This window comes from Trichosurus vulpecula, chromosome 1, assembly GCF_011100635.1.
Source record: "Trichosurus vulpecula isolate mTriVul1 chromosome 1, mTriVul1.pri, whole genome shotgun sequence".
NCBI classification, from domain to species: Eukaryota; Metazoa; Chordata; class Mammalia; order Diprotodontia; family Phalangeridae; genus Trichosurus; species Trichosurus vulpecula.
In genome coordinates, this window is record NC_050573.1 from 434,341,479 (window position 1) to 434,361,233 (window position 19,755).

Consider the following 19,755-nt stretch of genomic DNA (forward strand, 5'->3'; position numbering starts at 1 on the left):
TCCTCCTCCCCCAAGAACCACCAACTAGGACCATGACCCACATCCAAGCAGGGCAAAGCAAGAGAACCTGCCTCTGTGCCAGCAAAGCACTCATTGCACTCCTGCTCTGATCTGCTGCTTGATTCCTCCCACCCTGTGAGCCAGGGACTCTGGAAGCAGCAGGTGCTGGAGCTCCAGAAACAGCCGCAGGAGCTTCCTGCTGCTGCCACCACCATGCCACCTCTGCCACCCCCAGGGCTGGGGCCAGACCACTCTCACCCCTATCCAACAGTTTTCCCACTAATCTGCTCCATGGTCTTTGGCATTTGTGGGTTGAGAGGTCTGGTAACTGCCACAGCAAGATGATTCATGGCCCTCAGGCCTGCTCCGGGCCAAATCCCAATGCAGTCTGTCCTGGTGTGGCCCACATTGGACGGTGCTCTGCTCCCAATACCATGTGATAGACCTTTCCCCATGACCATCCAAGCTATCCTGGACTGGAGACCTGCTTCCCTCTGCTATTTCATGTGTTCCACAGCTCTAGATTTTGTTCAGAGCCATTTTTTACAGGTGTTTGGAGGGATTTGGGGAAGAGCTTAAGCAAGTCTCTACTCTCCAGCCTCCATCTTGGCTCCGTCCCAAGTGATCTCTTTTAAATAATCATTGATGTCACTGAAGAGTCCCTGTAATGTTTGGGTGCTTGCTATATGTAACAATAATGTTGCTTGCAGATGCTATGGGGGTATAAGACCAATAACACCAGCACATAGGAGGGCTGATAGCACAGGTTCTTTGATCTGCTTGTCTAAAGGAAAGCAAATTTAAAGGGGTCAACAGTCTTACTTTAATCAAACATACATATATTATTCACTTAGTTCAGGGGAAAAAGTCAGTACCCTGAACTTCACACACATAGTCACCATTACAAGCAGGAATTACAAGCAGAAATTAACACAAATCAACAGACCGGCTTCTAAAGTAACACACACAATCAATCACCAGAGAGAAAAGCACCAACATCTGGGTTTTCAAAGCCAGGGAGCTTCTTAACAGCTAGTCAGAGTCTCATCTGGCTATATCATATGAACACTCTTCCCATGAGTAAGCCCCAAAGCAAAATGCCTACTTCAGAGTATATATACCCTTCATCAGAATCAGAGGGCATCACAACTCTCATGACCCAGGCTCATGTGACTCAGGCTTCCATGTGACTTGAGCAGGTCACATAGGCCTATTAATGATAGGAAAGATCTTCCCATCAAGCAAAAAATACATTAAAAATACACTATGAGAAGCATAATATTATCCATAAAATTAAGCATCTAAGATAGGAAATTAATCCTTAATCCATATGAAGAAGGACATCTTTCACAACAATAGTAAAGCACTTTGAATAGTATACATCCATCTTTTTTATGCCTTGACTTAATAACCGACAGGTCATCAGAGTTATCACTGTGATTGTATTTTTCAAGGAATCTTCTAATATCCTAGCATATTCATGATATGCTTCTTAGTAGTAAAGAGCCATTAAAGCTGCATTTTATTCTATAGAGTCAAATGCTTTTTAGTAACCAAATCAATACAATAGAATGCTACATTTTCTGTATCTTTCCATCAATTGTATGACCACAAAGATGTGGCCCGTTATAGAAAATTATTTGTAAAAGTTTGTCTGTTGTTTTCTTCTCATGTTTTCATCAGGGACATTCTTCATATTTATATAGGTTGCTTTCTAAAGATTAAAAAATAGGCATATGGGTTGATAGTTATTGATGTCATGTCAATAACCTTTTAGGGGTTATACTACCATCTGTGGTATATTTTGATTCTCCTTCTGTCTTCTGCTGTCTGAGGTATCTGATTTCCTAGTGCTTTTTTATTATTGTATCACTTCCAGAATGGTCTGCTCAAGTTGCTCTTCTTGACTTCATTTTATTAAATGTCATTTCCACTTACTCATACGGAAATGAAATATTACAATCCAAGTTTGGTGGTTCAGTTTCATTGATAATAAAAATGGATTATTACCACGAAATGGGGAGATCAGGGGACTGGCTAGTGGGAGTCTCATCCTTATTAGTATAAGCAGAGGTCTCTACTTGACACTAGCCTTGTCTATGGGGATTGGGATAAGTATCCCCAGAGCTTCTAAAAGTTATATGTGAGGACTCATCTGGGATAAATATTGGGTCTTTTGCATGTGTATTCCCTCTCCACCTTCTCCCAAGAGATTATCACCCCAAGATTTAGTTATTGGACTCCTTAGATTCTGGGAACCACTAGAGGTATTTTGGCATTTTTTTCTCCCTTTGATATTTCAGGTTGTAATTATGCAGTCAATTTTCTGGTGTTTCCTATATAACCTTTATAGACCAGTTCTTTTTGATGTGATATTTTGCAAAATTTTGCATTTATTGAATGTTAAATACCGATGTCTGCTGTATTAATGAATTTGTTAAAGTATTGATATTGATCCTGATATGAGTAATATGGACTCTCCATAATTAAAATGCCGGTGCCTACATGGTAAATGTTCATAATTTTCTTTTTAGTGTTTAAACAGACCGAGGTTGCATGCCTTCTTATGAGATTCTTAAGGACTAGATAGGATAAAGTTTGCCTGCTCCTCTAGAAACAAAAGTAATCAACTTTAAGTGCTTAATCTATTTTGTTGGGAGTCTCATCCTTATTTGGAGCCTTGTTTAATGTCTTCTTTAGTCTATAGCTTATCCTACTTGTACTATTATTGTGTGAGTTGGGAATTCCAGTAGGATTGCCTTTGTAAGAGTATGGCTCCACTGGGGGAAATTTGGGGTTCCTTTTAAAATAGGGACTCAAAGGAAATTTGCTTGGACCTCTGAGAGCATCATTTATGGCACAGGGATTCCTGGAGAAATTTTAGCACACCATATATAAAGACACCTAGAAATTTTTTCCAGATCCCAATTAGGATGGCACTGTGCACAAAGGGAATTATGGAAGATCTTTCACCAGGATAGTTCATTTTATCACTTAACTGTAAAGGGGTTACTTATAGGTGAGCCCAGGTCCCTAATCCATGTAGGAAGAGACCTATATACTCTGGGATCACCATAAAAATGAAATTTTCCTTCTGAGATAGAAGATATAGATGATGGAGCCCATAAATTAATAAGCACTTATTAAGTACCTACTATGTGCTAAGCACTGGAGATACAAAAAGTGGCAAAAGATAGTCTCTGTCTTCAAGGAGCTTACAATCTAATGGAAGTAAGACACTAACCGTAATTGGTAGTTAGCTTTTAGGAGAACTTGCTGGCTTGGAGCATCAGGTGATAACATTAAGAAGATACCTCCTGTCACACATTCCACATATTTTTGAACTTTCTCAATATATCATTCAATTGTGCTGATTTTTTTTCTCTTGAAAAACAATATTTGTTCTATAGGATGACTCTCAGGAAGGTGCAAGGGAGATATATGGGATGCCATGGTGATGTTAGAAAAAAAATCAATAAGTTTTTTTTAAAGATACCTCCACTCTCTCAGGGGTACCCCTAGAATGCTAAGGAGGAAAAAGTGTCTATCCTCAACTCTGGAGACTTGGCTCATCAGTGAGAATGGGAGTTGGATTAAAGATACAAAGAGCTTATAAGGGCTATCAGAACTGCTGAAAATTTCATTTCTATAGGCTATTGTTATTTTGCCAGTTTCCTGCACCAAATACATCCTTCAGATTGTCTGGCTTAATTGGGTAAATAAGCAGCTACTTTAAAATCCCTACTCTGTGTAAACTAAGTCTCAGAGAAGTTAAGTGACTTACCCAAGATAAAACAGATAGTTTGTGGTAGACTGGAATTTGAACACAGTTCTCCTGATGCTTCAGTATTCAGTGCTCTCTCTGCTATAACATAATGTCTCTCAAGTCACAGATGTCTGTAAAGCAGAGGACTCCAGAAATATGTGTGTGAACTGGAAGAGAGAGAACTAATATATGGAGAGGCTGGTCATCTGGTTGAGCCATGGGCAGAGGTATCTACCATATAGATATTATAGAGAAGGAAATAGCAAGATGGGGCCAGAGTTGGAAATATTTTAAGTATTTTAAGCATTTATTATGTCCCTAATATGTGCTAAGCATTGTGCTAAGTACTTTACAGTATTATCCCATTTGACCCTTTGTATTGGCAATCACACTGGCATACTCAGGATGGCTGCTAGTGTAGGTTCTTAGATCTGCTTTACTAAGGAAAGCAAGCTGTTTCAGGGGTCAACAATCTTGTTTAATTTGCGTATACCAACAGAGAAAATACAGAGTAGAGAAATAAAGAGAAAAGCTAGAAATAAAGACAGGGCTCTACTGCCTGAATCAAAGCAATATTGCTTTATACTTTACATCCACCACTGAATTGAGAGAGCCTTTACCTCTGAGCAGTTGGGGGTCTGAACGCACGACCACTCAGAGTCTTGACCAGGGAATCACAAGATCCTTCTTGTAAGCAAGCCCCCCCAGCAAAAGCTCACCTCTCACAATATATACTCTTTTGGCTAATAGGCTCAGAGCCAGAAGGCATCACAACCCTCCTGACTCAGTGCCTAATTAGCAAAAGGTGTGTTAAGTCTTCCTACAAGCAACCCTCCCCTAATCAAGCTTCCCTTAATGGGCTCCACATGAGGCCTATTAGTGGGCAGGAAGATGTTATTCCCAATTAACTTTACACCCTTACAACAGCTCTGGGAGGTAGGTGCTACTCTTATCCCCATTTTACAGTTGAGAAAACTGAGGCAAACCGAGGCTAAGTGACTTGTCCAGGGTCACACACCTAGTAAGCATCTTAGGCTGAGCTTGAACTCAGATCTTCTTGACTTCAAGTCTGATGCTCTATCCACTGTTACCACCTAATTGCTTGAATTGGGGTGAGGGGAGAGGATGAGGAGAACGATGATAAAGTGAAGTTGGTTCAAGAGAAGAGATACATGCCACAGATTATGCATATGGTGTTGAACACGAGGTTCTCAGGAAGCGGGAAGAAATGACAAGTGTGGTCTTTCAGTCAGAAGGACAGGCAATGACTTCTAGTGGCCTAGGGATGAAATGGTAAGTCTAGAAATCTGCTGCATAAAGACTGTGATGTCATTGGCCCTCTTTGAAAATGAAGGACCAACAACAATAATCAAATCCATAAAAGACATGAAGTTATTCTAGGATAGAACATCAATAAAATGACACCCAATTATTTCCCTCCCACACCTGCCTTAAAGAAAGAAATGAAAAGGTCCCTAATAGAGATTCTAACACAGCTAGGCAGCCTAGTGAATTGAGAGCCCTGCTCCAGAAGTCAGGGAAACCCGAGTTCAAATTCTGCCTTAGACACTTACTAGCTCTTTGACCCTGGGAAAATCACTTAACCTGCCTGCCTCAGTGTCCTCCTCTGTAAAGTGGGGACAATATCATTCTGAAAATGATGATAATACCAGGGGAGTTGTAAGGATTGAATGAGATAATAAAATGCTTTGTAAACCTTAGAACATTATATAAATGCTATCATTATCATTAGATGGGCTTAAGAAGGGTTTAGATAAACTACTTCATAGGATCACAGATCTTGAGCTTAAAGGGCCCTTGAAAGTCATCTAATGGTGCCTTTTAATTTCACAAATGAGGACACTGAAACCTAGAAAGGTTAAGTGACTTGCCCAAGATGACCTTGGGTAGTTGAGGATGCACAAGGTGAGAGGTAGGTGGGTGATGGCGGATTGAGAATTTGACCTTAAGTCCAAACTCTCAAACCAACACTATCTTCACACTAGTGGTCCTGGATTCTTTCTCTAGATGCATATATATTCTTTCTAGTATGAGAATTTCGACAGCAAATAAACTGAATTATAGGCAATGGTGGACATTCAATTCCATTAAAGTAATCCTGATCAAATCATTTTCCTTAGGTATTTATGGAAATTACTTTGTTTACTCCACGTGCTATGCATATTTAAACTATTATTATTATTATTATTATTTGACAGAAAATGTTATTATTTTGACCATTGCATTCTCTCATGTCTATTTTCTCTACTTTGGATATAATGAACCATGATGAAAAATTGTCATTAAAATTTTTTAAAGAGAAAAGACTTCTCTACTTTCTCTAACAGTGTAGACCAATGGTGTGGGCCAGAAACATCAAACTCACTGTTGGCAAAGCTATAGCAAAACTTGCAATGTGGCCCAAGCCTGATCAAAAAAACAATTGGGAGATGTTTAAAAAAAATAAACAAAAATACAGTACAATATAGACCATGTTAATTAGTGATTTTCTAAGTCAATGTGATTCTGAGTTTGACACCACTGGTATAATTAAATATGAAAAAATATGAATAATTTCCAAGTCCCACATGAATTTAGGAATATTTTTTAAATAATAGCAGCTTCTATTTATATAGAACTTATGAAACACATACTTTATATTATCAACACATTCACCCCCATTTTATAGATGAGAAAACTGAGGCTCCAAGAAACTAAGGGCCTGGAAGAAAGTATCAAAGCTGAGACTAAAACCCAGGGGTCCTGACTTTAGGTTGCTATTTTATATATGATAATAATAATGAAAGCTATCATTTATATCATGATTTTTATCATAATTTTTATTTATCATAATTTATATTATAAATTGTGTGTATATATATGCAACATATGTACATATACATGCATTTATATTGTACTTCCAGGTTTGCTAAGTGCTTTACATGTGGTATTTCATTTGATCAACCTACCCATTCATTCAACAAACACTGAGTAACTACCATGAGCAAGTCAGTATCTAGGGGCTAAGGATACAGAAGGAAAAAATATACATATGTATTAACATGATTTTAGACCCATTTACTTGGGCAAGTCATTCAATTTCTCTGTGACTCATCTGTCACATGAGAGGATTGGACTAGAAGGTCTCCTCCATCTTTCACATTCTCTGATCATAAGTACTTTAGAAGGCTACATAGTTGGGGGGCTGGAGATGGGGCTATTTATTTTTTCTTTTTATGTGAGAAAATTTCAAGCTCTTTTTAACTTTGAAAAATCTTGAAATAGCTTTGAAATACACACACATTCTGTCTCTCTGTCTCTGTCTCTGTCTCTCTGTTTCTGTCTGTCTGTCTCTATCTCTCTGTCTCTGTCTGTCTCTCTGTGTGTTTCTGTCTCTCTCTGTCTCCTTGTCTCTCTGTCTCTGTCTGTCTCTATCTCTCTGTCTCTGTCTGTCTCTCTGTCTGTCTGTGTCTGTCTCTCTCTCTCTGTGTTTCTGTGTCTGTGTCTCTGTCTCCCTGTCTCCTTGTCTGTGTCTCTCTCTGCCTCTCTACCTCTCTCTCCCTCTCCCTCTCTCTCTCTCTCTCTCTCTCTCTCTCTCTCTCTCTCTCTGTGTTTGTGTGTGTGTGTGTCTAAGTCTCTGTGTCTCTGTCTCTCTTTCTCTTTTTCTCTCTGTATCTCTCTGTGTTTCTGTGTTTTTCTCTCTGTCTCTGCTCTCTCTCTCTCTCTCTCTCTCTCTCTCTCTCTCTCTCTCTCTCTTTCTCTCTCTCTGTCTTTCCCCCTTGTTTCATCCAACAGAGCTTTCAGGCAGTGGGTGAGCTAGACACTAAACATCATCCTAAATTACTCTAATGGGAGACATTTTGAGTAAACTTCAAGTGCACACTTCTCACATCCATTAGCAAGGACTGTCCAATGAGGACTGCAGGCAGACTGGATAGTAGTGTCTTGATTTCAACCTAAAAGCTTACTAAAACCCAGTGATCCCCATGGATTCTGGACAGAGCATTTAAAAGAAAGTACAGGGATTTCTTTTTTTTCCTTCTAATTATTACCTACCCCAACCCCTCTCCCCCAACCCAACACACATTTTCATGAAGTAAGGCTTGACTCGGCAGCACAAAGACCTCCAACATATAACCTCTGGGATCCTGGACAATTCATTTTAACCTCTCATTGTACCCAGGCAGCTCTTTAAGACTGAGCTTTGCTGATAGAAGGACTTCTTCACCAGGACACCAAAAAAATCCTGGCTCTGTTCAAAATCAAAATATAGTGAAAGACAAAAGCTAAAGAAATTTGCAATAGAAAATTGTTCGTGCATAGAAGGCTAGCTTAGGCATGTTTTAGAAGAGTACTGCCTCCAGAACATGGACTCCTCTAGCTTCTTACTGCTTAAATGCAACCTCATCCTGCCTCCAGAACAAGACAAGGGTGGCCTGACTCACTGTCAGGAAGCAAGTCAAGAGGAAGGAAAGCTAAAGAGATAGAATATCAAATGATGAACACTTTTAGGGAAAAAATCCTTTTACAAAGATTTTTTTAATGAACATTATCTTCTGTAGAGAAACAACCATTTGTAAAAATGATGCATAAATATGAAGAGAAAATGAAGCTCTTTGAAGGCAATAGAATCTGAAGCCCTTGAGTGCAAGGATCTTGTTTTTGTTTTTCTTTGTAGCCCAAGCTCTTAGCTCTTAGCCTGGCCCATGGTAAGAGCTCAATGTATGCTGGCCCACTGACTGTGACTCCTGCTTCCTTCCCTGGTCAGACTTGACTAAAGGAATAAGGAGAGCCCTAGGTACCTGGCATACTTTACCTTAAAATGAAGGTATCCTAGTACACCTAACATTATGTCCATTACGAATGTACTCGTGTGCTAGAGTTTACTCTTTTCTTAGGTGTGTGGATGTCTGGGAATAAGAATCACAGGCTAGTCAGAACCTTAGAGATCATCTCCAGGGATGGGGAGCCTACAGCCTTGTAATGAAAATTTATATTTGAAGATCTTTTCCACCCATTAATAGGCCATGTGACCTGCTTATATCACAGGAACCCTAAGTCACATGTGGTGGGAGGAGCTTGCTGAGAGGAAATGTAAAGTGTGCTACAGGAAATGCTCAGAGGGCAATTAGAGCTGAGGGAGAGAGCAGATGTGTGGTGGCTATCATATGACTGAGTTTTTGAGAAGGCCCCAGCAGGGGGGCAGATAGTTTTGGCATGGCAAAGCTCCATGCTGTGATATTGTATTTTTAGTTCCTTGCTGTTATGATAAAGTGGGCCTACTGGTTGTGGGAGTTGGTTGATTGGTTATGGGATCTGGTCCTCTGGTGTCTGAATAAATGTTTTACTTCTTCTATCTTCTATATAGAGAGTCTCTCATATTTTACGATACAGAACTACATAGGCATATTCAGAATTATTGTTGATGTTGTGTTTATTGCCTTGCTAATACATTTGGCGTCACAAACAGGATCACAAGTTATAAGGTCATTATTTGGAGGCAGAAGGGCTTTAGAGGAAGAAATATTTATCCCAGGATGGAAGGAGGTACCTTATTCCTCCCTAGCAAGGGAATGGGCTAAAGGCAACATTTTGTGTGAGGACTGGAAACAGAAGGTACAGAGGGGAGAACCTAGAGATTTGGAAAGATGTTTAAAAGAAATTAAAGTTAAGCCAGGGAGAGAATTGCCAACAGTACTGTCTAGGAGAGGCTGGATTTTACTCACAGCTTATCATATTATATATGAAAGATGGGACAGACTATTAAGAGAGAGAACTGACATGATTAGAGAAACGTCTAGCTCAAATGAGAATATTTCTTTGCCACAACAAGGTGGAGAATCTCAAGTGGCAGAAAAACAGATGATTGTCCAGGAATTGACTGATTTTGTAATTAATTTGCCTAGGAAAGAGAGGGAGCCAAGGAGGTCGAGTGCATTTCAGTTCAGCCCAGGTTGAGTTTAGCTGCCAGTCTGGTTGCCATGGTGACAGGGGAAGAGAGTCAGGAGAGGATGATACAATTTTAGAAGCTGAAGCATAAGATGATACTTTGTTGCATGGTGCTTCCCACACAGAGAATGAGACAGACAGAAGTGTGCCCCATACAACGAAGGAGGCAAGAAAACCAAGATAATAATACAGTGTTCAGAGAGGTTTTGGAGGATTTTACACAGCAGGAAATTACAGATATTTTGAGTAGAATACTCCCATTCCAGAGAATGGGAGAATTGTTAATATCTTGGATGGTGAGAATCAGTGATGAAGGGGCCGCAGGAGTACCTGTGGATAGTGTGGACTGTATGAAATTCATACGCATTAGTCAGAATCCTTTTGTACAGAAAGTTTTTAGGGATTATCATCTGCAAGGGGGTATCAGGACAATTAGCTGGTTAGCTTTAGCAGCAATAGGATGTAGCCAAGAATATCCAACTGATTCTATGTTTCCCAGTGGTATTCACTTAGGAACTGTATGAGAGAGCTAAAAGAGGAGGTAATGAAGACTGCTATTATGATGGGAAATGTAGATGCATACTACGATCCTCCCCTGGGAGTCTCTCATAGAAATTTGATAGTGAAGACAGCTCCTCCTGCTTATAAACACCTAATTCTGACTCTGCTAATTGGGGAGGTAGGGCACCCTCTTTCAGAAGTGCTAGATAAGATTTCACTGTTAAATGACTTAGGAGACTAGGGAAAAGATTAATCTCCTTGAGAGAGAAGACTGAATATCCAGCAGATTGAACATCAGAATAGAGTGACAAGAAAAGCAATGTTTAGTGCTCTATTGAAAGCAGGGGTAGATTTTGAAATAATAGATGGTATTCCAACTAATGAGCTACACAAAATGTACCAAGATAGGCAGCTTGATAGCAGATGGGATAGAAAAGTAAGAACTGCCCCTACAAATCCTACAGATCTTGAACCCTTGAATCCAAGTGAGTCACACCTTCAGGGAGACAAGGAAATAGACTGAGCCCCAGCTCATATTAAAGAAACACACAGACAGGATTACAGACCCCATATTAATCTGACTCTATATTGAAAAATATATATGAAAAATATATATATATATATGCCCTATAACTAGGGCATTGACACTGGGGCAGAGGCCACCTTGATTTATGGAAATCCTGACAAGTTCAGCATGGAACTCCTATTATCATCACAGAACTAGGAGGGGCTGAAATATCAGCCAGACGAGTCAAACTAATGATGAAAATTGGACAATTTCCTAAGAAAGAATATATAATGGTCATTGTACCCAGTCCTGAATACATCATTGGAATAGATATATTCAAAGGTATGACTCTGAATTTATCTGAAGGTAGATACCAATTTGCAGTAAGAAAGATAGGAATTAATACAGTTTTAGTGGGAAAAGTAAAAATAGACCCAATCACTTTACCTGAGCCTTCTAAAGTAATTACTTTTTTTTTGCTTTTATTGAATCCATCTTTATTTATGAAATCTTATTTTTTTTTAATTTATTTAACATATTTAGTTTTCAGCATTGATTTTCACAAGAGTTTGGATTACAAATTTTCTCCCCATTTCTACCCTCCCTCCCACTCCAAGATGGCGTATATTCTGGTTGCCCTGTTCCCCAGTCAGTGCTCCCCTCTGTCACCCCACTCCCCTCCCATCCCCTTTTCCCTTCCTTTCTTGTAGGGCAAGATAAATTTTTACGCCCCATTGCCTGTGTATCTTATTTTCTTGTTGCATGCAAAAACATTTTTGTTTGTTTTTGAACATCTGTTTTTAAAACTTTGAGTTCCAAATTCTCTCCCCTCTTCCCTTCCCACCCACCCTCCCTAGGAAGTCAAGCAATTCAATATAGGCCACATGTGTATCATTATGTATAACCCTTCCACAATACTCATGTTGTGAAAGACTAACTATATTTTGCTCCTTCCCAACCCATCACCCTTTATTGAATTTTCTCCCTTGACCCTGTCCCCTTTCCAAAGTGTTTGTTTTTGATTATCTCCTCCCCCATCTGCCCTCCCCTCCATCATCCCCCCCATTTTTTTTATCTTCTTCCTTCTTCTTTCCTGTGGGGTAAGATTCCCAATTGGGTATGTATGGTATTCCCTCCTTAGGCCAAATCTGATGTGAGCAATGTTCACTCATTCCCCCCTCATCCGCCCTCTCCCCTCCTCCCGCAGAACTGCTTCCTCTTGCCACCTTTATGGGAGATAATCCATCCCATTCTATCTCTCCTTATCTCCCTCTCTCAGTATGTTCCTCTCTCATCCCTTAATTTGATTTTATTTCTTTTAGATATCTTCCCTTCATCTTCAACTCACCCTGTGTCCACTCTCCCTCTCTCTCTCTTTCTCTCTCTCTCTCTCTCTCTCTCTCTCTCTCTCTCTCTCCACAAATATATATATATATATATATATATATATATATATACACATATATATACATACACACATAGATATATACATACATACACATTCACCATATATATACATAAACATATATGTATGCATATTCCCTTCAGCTACCCTAATACTTAGGTCTCATGAATCATACACATCATCTTTCCATGTAGGAATGTCAACAAAACAGTTCACCTTTAGTAAGTTATTTGCAATTTCTTTTTCTTGTTCTTTTTCTTGATTACCTTTTCATGCTTCTCTTGATTCTTGTGATTGAAAGTCAAATTTTCTATTCAGTTCTGGTCTTTTCACTGAGAAAGCTTGAAAGTCCTCTATATTATTGAAAATCCATATTTTGCCTTGCAGCATGATACTCAGTTTTGCTGGGTAGGTGATTCTGGGTTTTAATCCTAGCTCCATTGACCTCCGGAATATCGCATTCCAAGCCCTTCGATCTCTTAATGTAGAAGCTGCCAGATCTTGGGTTATTCTGATTGGGTTTCCACAATACTCAAATTGTTTCTTTCTGGCTGCTTGCAGTATTTTCTCCTTGATCTGGGAGCTCTGGAATTTGGTGACAATATTCCTAGGAGATTTCTTTTTGGGATCTATTTGAGGAGGTGATCGATGGATTCTTTCAATTTCTATTTTGCCCTGTGGCTCTAGAATATCAGGGCAGTTCTCCTCGATTATTTCTTGAAAGATGATATCTAGGCTCTTTTTTTGATCATAGCTTTCAGGTAGTCCAATAATTTTTAAATTATCTCTCCTGGATCTATTTTCCAGGTCAGTGGTTTTTCCAATGAGATATTTCACATTATCTTCCATTTTTTCATTCCTTTGGTTCTGTTTTATAATATCTTGATTTCTCATAAAATCACTAGCTTCCACTTGCTCCAATCTAATTTTTAAATTAGTATTTTCTTCAGTGGTCTTTTGGACCTCCTTTTCCATTTGGCTAATTCTGCCTTTCAAGGCATTCTTCTCCTCATTGGCTTTTTGGAGCTCTTTTGCCATTTGAGTTAGTCTGTTTTTTAAGGTGTTGTTTTCTTCAGTGTATTTTTCAGTATTTTTTTGGGTCTCCTTTAGCAAGTCATTGACTTGTTTTTCATGGTTTTCTCGCATCCATCTCATTTCTCTTCCCAATTTTTCCTCTACTTCTCTAACTTGCTTTTCCAAATTCTTTTTGAGTTCTTCCATGGCCTGGGACCAGTTCATGTTTTTCTTGGAGGCTTTTGGTGTAGGCTCTTGCACTTTATTGACTTCTTTAGGCTGTATGTTTTGGTCTTCTTTGTCAGCAAAGAAAGAATGCAAAGTCTGAGACTGAATCTCGGTGCATTTTCACTGCCTGGCCATATTCCCAGTTAACTAACTTGACCTTTGAGTTTTTCAGTGGGGTATGACTGCTTATAGACTAGAGAGTTCTATGTTCCACGTTTGGTGGGGAGGTGCTGGCTCTGCCACACCAGCACTGCTCCTTCCCCAACCCCCAACCCCAACTGGGCTTAGATCTTCGGCAGGCTGTGCACTCCTGCTCTGATCTGCCACTTAATTCCTCCCACTAGGTGGGCCTGGAGCCGGAAGTAACAACAGCTGTAGCTGCCCCACCTCCGCGGCCCCCGGGGCTGGAAGCCGAACCGCGAACTCCTTCTACTCCCGCAGCTTTTTCCCACTAACCTTCTCCGCAGTCTTTGGTGTTTGTGGGTTAAGGAGTCTGGTAACTGCCGCAGCTCACTGATTCAGGGCGCTAGGGCCCCCTCCGCCCGGCTTTTGGTCTGGATGGTCCACGCCGTTCAGGCTGGGTTCTGCTCCACTCCGTTCCCAGCTCCCAGCTCCCAGTTCTGTGTGGGATAGACCTCACCCAGAAACCATCCAGGCTGTCCTGGGCTGCAGCCCTGCTTCCCTCTGCTGTTTTGTGGGTTCTGCCATTCTAGAATTGGTTCAGAGCCATTTTTTATAGGTTTTTGGAGGGACTCCATACGGACTCACACTAGTTCCTGCTTACCAGCCTAAAGTAATTACTTTGAAGCAGTATCGTGTGCCAGGCAGGCAAGATGAAATTGCCAGTATTATAAAGGAATATGTTGAGGCAGGAATATTAGTCTCTACAACCACTCAGTGGAATAATCCTGTATGGCCAGCACAAAAGTCAGATGGAACATGGTAAATAACAGTGGATTATTGACAATTGAATAAAGTGACTCCTCCCTTGTGTGTTGCTGTTCCAGACACTGTTACCTTAATAGAAAGGACCCAGAAATATGATAGGACTTGGTACACAGTTATTGATTTAGCCGTGCTTTCTTTATGATCCAAATAGGCACTAAACAATGGGACCAGTTTGCTTTCACATGGCAGGGCCGACAACATACTTTTACATGATTGCCACAAGGATACCTACATAACCCAACTGTCATAGGATTGTGGCTGAACACTTGGATGAATTAAAGTTATCTGGTATGCAGCTTACCCACTACATAGATGATAGTATGATACAGGGAGAAAATGTAAAAGAAGTAGAGAAGTGTTTGACACTATTAATTTAACATATGAAAAGCAAAGGATGCGAAATTAACCCTGCAAAGATTCAAGGACCAGCTCAAACTGTAAAATTTTGGGGGATACGGTAGAATAAATGACTGTGAGAAATTCTCACACAAGCCCAACAAAAGATTCAAGATTGTCCTATCCCCACCAATAAGAAAGAGGCCCACCAGCCCTGGAGTCAGGAGGACCTGAGTTCAAATACGGCCTTGGACACTTGACACACTTACTAGCTGTGTGACCTTGGGCAAGTCACTTAACCCCAATTGCCCTGCCTTCCCCCCTCCAAAAACAAAAAAAAAAAAAGAGGCCCAAAAGTTTATAGGACTGTTTGGATATTGGAGGTACCACATTCCACATTTGGGACAGATTTTTAAACCCTTATTTAAAGTTACCAAGAAAAAAGTACAAATTTGATTGGGGACTTAAATAGAATAAAGCTTTTGAAGAAGCAAATGCTGCTGTACAATTGGCTCTTGACTTATGGCCTATGCAAAGTGGCCCAGTGGAATTACAAGTGACTGTAGGAGATGATTATGCAAACTGGAGTTTATGGCAGAAACAACAAAGCCGAAAAGTACCCTTAGGTTTTTGGTCAAGGAAACTTCCTTCATCTTGAATACAATATACACCTTCTGAAAAGCAGTTGTTAGTACATATTGGGCTTTGGGAGAGACTGAACAACTGACTCTGGGCCATGAAGTGATATTAAGGCCTGGAATCCCGATTATGACCTGAGTACCCCAGCATCTCACAGAATTGGACACGCGCAAGAGGCTATCATAATTAAATGGAAATGGTACATTCAAAATAGATTGAAAACAGGCAAAAGTGGAGTTTCTGCTCTACATGAATCTATAGCAAACATAGACACTGAGGGAAATGATAAACCCCCTGAACCAAAGCAACAGTTGGTACAATCTTTGGTAAAATGGAATGACAGATATGATGGACTAACTGAAGAACAGAAGAAACATGCATGGTTTATTGATGGGACCACAAAATATTTGACCATAAAAGGCATTGGAAAGCAGTAGCCTATAATCTATGTACTAATTGGACTTTGGAAATATAGGTGGAAGTAGTCAATATGCTGAACTGATGGCAGCACATCAATATATCAAAGAAGAACAAGGAGGACGGTGACATATATTCACTGATTTGTGGGCAATAGCTAATGGGTTAGCTACATGGATGCCCATATGGAAAAACCAAAATTGGGAAATTCATGGTAAACAAGTTTGGGACAAATAATTATGGGAAGATATATGGGACATGTCTTTGGTTACTAATTTGTCAGTTTTTCATGTAGACACTAGTGTGGCCTTCACTACGCCAGAACGTGAGTACAATGCACATGCTGATCAACTAGCAAAGATTGCTGTTGAACATATTGTTTTTACTCTGACAGCTGATGATCTGGTACTAACAATATGGGTCCACCAAATGGCCAGCCATTTAGGGGTGCAGGCCACACACTGATGGGCACAAGATCGAGGTATTAGTATCTCTCATTCATTGTTTTGGAAAAAGAAAGGACTTTCCCTAGGGTGGTAACTGGACAAATAGCAAAGGGAAAAGTTCCAGCCCAAATTTGGCAGATAGGTTATATTGGACCACTACCCCAAGATAAAGGATGCAAATTTATATGTACTTGTGTTGATACCTATTCAGATGTACTAGCAGCTTGTTTTTATAAGGATGAAACTCAGGAGAACACCTGTAAAACTCAAAATATTTAAAATCTGTATTATGGAACCCCAATGCAGATTCAAAGTGACAATGGGTCACATTTTAAAGATAATGAAATGAAGAGATAGAGTTTATTAAACAACATAGAGTGGGTATATCATATTCCATATTATCCACAAGCATCTGGGTTAAGAGAAATGATGAATGGATTATTGAAATAACAGTTAAGAAAGTTAAGTTCCAATAATTCATATCAACATTGGAAAGATAATTTGGTCACTGCTTTACATAATTTGAATAATAGACCATTAGGAGGAAGTACACCTCTAGCCAGAATGATGACCCCAAATCTGCAAATTAGAAAACACCAAACACGTAAGATTTCAAATATTGAGTATTGGACTGTGAGGGAAGATGTCACACCACCATATCCAGGAATACATGGTTTGACAGAATATGATTTATATTGTTTAAAGGACTTTTGGTTGGATAAAAAAGAGATAAGAAAAATCTCTACTCGGATATGTATGAGAATCCCTAAGAATCATATTACCTAAATCAGGATTAGCAGCTCAAGGAATACATGTATTAACTGGAATGATAGATTCTAATTATCAAGGAGAAATTATTGTGATACTCCAAAATTTGGGTAAAGAACCTATACAGTTTTGTAAAAATGATAGAATAGTTCAAGTGATTATTATTCCCTGTGAAACCATACCCCTTGTGAAGACTGACCCTCCTTCCAAAATAACTAGCAGAGGAACAGAAGGGTTTGGTTCTACTGATAGAATAAAATTGGGAGCTAAAGTATGGGTAAAGCAGAAGGCGGATGATGTTCCAAAGGCTGCAGAAATTATAGCACATGGAAAAGATAATAATGGAACTGTTGTTTATCCAGGAGAAAAGAATTATGAAATTGTACCCTTGACTCATGTATTCTATTGTGAATGAGGCTATGATTGTTTCCTTGTTTCTTTTTGGCTTTTGTCTGTTAAATTTTTTTGTGAGATTTGTTTCCTGAAGGTTCAGTACCATCTACCTGCAGATGCCTAATTGCTTAAACCAGATGTCACTCTCTGATGTGTTCAGATGCCACCTCTGGACCTGTCCATGACTGTGATGTGTCATCCCTGGACCTGACGATCATGATATGTCATCCTTGGATCTGATGTCAACTGAATTCCAGATGTCAGCTTGCTAAAGAACTGACCTCTTGGGGTTCTTGGCCTCTTGGGGCAGGGACAGCTCTACATCTAATTTCAGCAGGAAGAAGCTATGAAGGACAAGACCTTTGTCCCTTACCCCACGATTTTGAGCCCCATTCATTTGAGGGGGGAATGATGACATTGTTTTATATCTTCTTTTGTGTCATCCCTGTTATATTGTTGTAAAGTTCTATTGACACCAGTTATCCCATAACTCCCATTGTCCTATGTAATGGATAACAAAGATCCTGGGGCCAAATCTAATAACAATTTAGATTTGAAGATCTTTCCCACCCATTAATAGGCCATGTGACCTGCTTACATCACAGGAATCCTAAGTCACATGTGGTGGGAGGAGCTTGCTAAGAGGAAAAGGAAAGTGTGTCACAGGAAATGGGGAGAGAGAAAGAGTAGTTAGAACTGAGGGACAGAGTAGACATGTGGTGGCTATGAGTGAGTTTTTGGGAAGGCCCCAGCAGGGGGGGTGGATGGTTTTCAGATGGCAAAGCTCCATGCTGTGATATTATGTTTTAAGTTCCTTGCTGTTATGATAAAGTGGGCTTACAGGTTGTGGGACTTTGTTGTTTGGTTATGGGATCTGGTCCTCTAGTGTCTGAATAAATGTTTTCCTTCTACCTTCTAAATGGAGAGTCTCTCATTTTACGATACAGAAATACATAGGCATATTCAGAATTATCATCGATGTTGTGTTTATTGCCTTGTTAATACAGGCCTCAAGGCCACATGTGGCCTTCTAGGTCCTCAAGCGCAGTCCTCTGACTGAGTCCAAGTTTTGCAGAACAAATCCTTTTATTAAGGGGATTTGTTCTGGGAAGTTTGGATTCAAAGGGCTACATTTGGGGACCCAGAAGGCTATGTGTGGCCTCAAGGTGGCAGATTCTCTAGTCCTGATCTAACCTAGTCCTCTTCTCTTTCAAATGAGAAAATAAGGCATAAAAATGAAATCTAAAATAAGCCTTGTCCAAGGCTGCACTAGGGTCGGAGTCAGCACAAGACTCCAGGTACCATGTTTCCTGGGTCAATGGGTTTTCTGCCACCCCATATTTCTACCCATCATGATATTCTGTCTTCCTTTCTCTTTATTAGTGGAAGCTCCTTGACAAAACGGACTGTCTTGCTTTTTTTATATTTGTATCTCCAATGCCTACCAAAGTGCTTAATATATAGCAAGTGCTTCAGAAAATTTTTTTTCTTTTTCATTCATTCTTTCTCTCACTCTCTTTCTTCCTTCATCTCTCTTCACCTCCCTTTTCTTCCCATCTTCATCTTTTTTTCCTTCCTTCCTTCATTCCTCTTTCTTTCTCTTCTTTTTCTCCTTCCTACCTTCTTTTCTTTCTTTTTTCCTTCAACCTTCCCTTCTTCCTTCCTTCCCTCCTTTCTTTCCTTCTTTCCTTTCTTCACCTCTTTCTTTCTCGTTTCCTTCTTTCTTTCCTTCCTTCTTTCCTTCATCCTTCCCATTCTTTCTTTCCTTCCTTCTTTCCTTCATCCTTCTCTTTCTTTCTTCCTTCATCTTTCTTCCTCTCTTTCTTTCTTGTTTTCTTTCTTTCATTCCTTTCTCCATCATGTAGGGCCCTTCCACTGAAAGTCACATTTTTTTTTAGCTCCCTCATTCATTTTCCCTAAGTTCCAGGGACTTTGGGAGGCCCTAGGAAGGAAAGAGCCAATTATGTTTCACCTCCAACAGCAATTCCTAAGGCAGTTCTTTGCTTATAGTAGATACTTACATTTTTAAGCTCTTCTTAGCCAAACATCTCCATTCATTCCAACAATATTTTATAACTTTGATTTGAAAGGAAACACATATCAGAGAAAGGCTAGTTTAGACCAAAATAGGTCAACCATTATCCCTTCAGAACAAAATGAGTAAATTGGACAAACAGAGAGAGAAAGAGAATAAATCAAGTTTGTGTCAAGAATGTTGAAATAAGCCTAGGGCTTCTTCTGTTGCATTAAGTACAAACTGAACTCCAACTAACAGAATGTCCTGGTCATCACTCAGATCTGTCACTGCTAATAATATTGCTTTGTGTTTATTATTTTAATTAGTCATAGCTTCACAACATGGGTTATAGCATAATTCATTTGTTCAATTTTTCAATTAACACATTTGTTCAGTCCTTTCTATATCCAAGGCATAAAT